The following is a 1204-nucleotide window of genomic DNA, read 5'->3' as shown; positions in this document are numbered from 1 at the left end:
CCTTGCACTTGCCAGGCAAGCACTTATTCCACTGAGCCATCTCCCTGGCCCCACCTTGGCCTCTTTGATGGTGAGTGAGGACACGTGTCTGAAGGCCTGAGCGCTGCCTCACAGCAAGAGGCATCTGAGGCAGAACCAGTAACCTGAAACCAGCAGGGGAGGAGAAGGCTGGCTAGGGAGTGACCATGACTGCAGAGTGGGAAGCACAGGGGCTTAGCTTTGCAACATGTGGCAGTGTTGCCCCTTTCAGTCAGACAAGAATGTGGCAGGTGAAAAGGCTCAGGAGGCAGCACTATTCCCCAAGGGCATGGTGAAGACAAAAAGGCCCTTTCACGTGGATGGGAGCTGAAGTCCATAAACAGCCCAAACTAGCTGCTGGGTTGCTTTAAAAGTCAAGGAATCACTAAGCCACCGCTCCTCCTCGGGAGGCCCTGTCTACCTGATGCTGCGCCTCTGCAGAGAGCACCTGGCTTTAGTGTTAGTGCTCTGCACAAGGCACGTGGCTGTCATGCCCACCCAGGAGCTCCTCTCTTGATAAGCCTGTGTTCCAGCTCCATCCAGTTACCAGACAAAGACCCAGAGAACAATGAAGCCCTTGACTAGTTACCAGCCTCTGAAAGGTCTTTTCTGCTAGAAGATGTACAGTTGCAATATGGTCCCTTCTAATGCCAGGCTTCTGGGCACAGGCCTCCCAGTTGTGCCCCCCACGCCCTTCCAGTGTGGGCAACCCTCAGCACAGATCAGCACACCCTCAGAAACAGTTTCAAGTCTCTCAGGCAAATGACTATACTCTGAGTCCTACTATCTGGAACTTGTCAACTTATTACACAGTGAATCAAATATGTATGTTTTTATCATCATCTATCCATCAAATATGTCTTCAGTGCCACTCTGCCAGGGAACTAAACCTTAACTGAATACTCCCTGAGAGCTTGTAAGGCAGTTTTCCACAATGGCTCTGAAGGCTTGGCCACACTCAAACAAATATATCAAAGTCCTCGGGCACAGAACCAACATCAGTATATATTCATACTACAAAGGTGTCTCTTCTGCACATGTACCAGCCAAACTGAAATACCTATTTTGGTTCTAGTCACCACTGCTGTTTTTTTTTTTTTTTTTTGAGGAAAGGCGTGCTGGGGACTGATCCTATGGCTGTAGGCGTAATAAGCAATGTGCTCTACCTGAGTTCTACCCTAGCCTA

General features: G+C 49.6%; 1 protein-coding gene across 1 annotated transcript in view; it reads right to left on the bottom strand.

The window, feature by feature from the left end:
* Positions 1–1204, bottom strand: part of Psmc1 (proteasome 26S subunit, ATPase 1) — an 11885-nt gene that overhangs the window by 6090 nt on the left and 4591 nt on the right.

Source organism: Octodon degus, unplaced genomic scaffold (genome assembly GCF_000260255.1).
Source record: "Octodon degus isolate 3935 unplaced genomic scaffold, OctDeg1.0 scaffold00070, whole genome shotgun sequence".
NCBI classification, from domain to species: domain Eukaryota; kingdom Metazoa; phylum Chordata; class Mammalia; order Rodentia; family Octodontidae; genus Octodon; species Octodon degus.
This window is presented reverse-complemented; position numbering and strand designations above follow the sequence as displayed.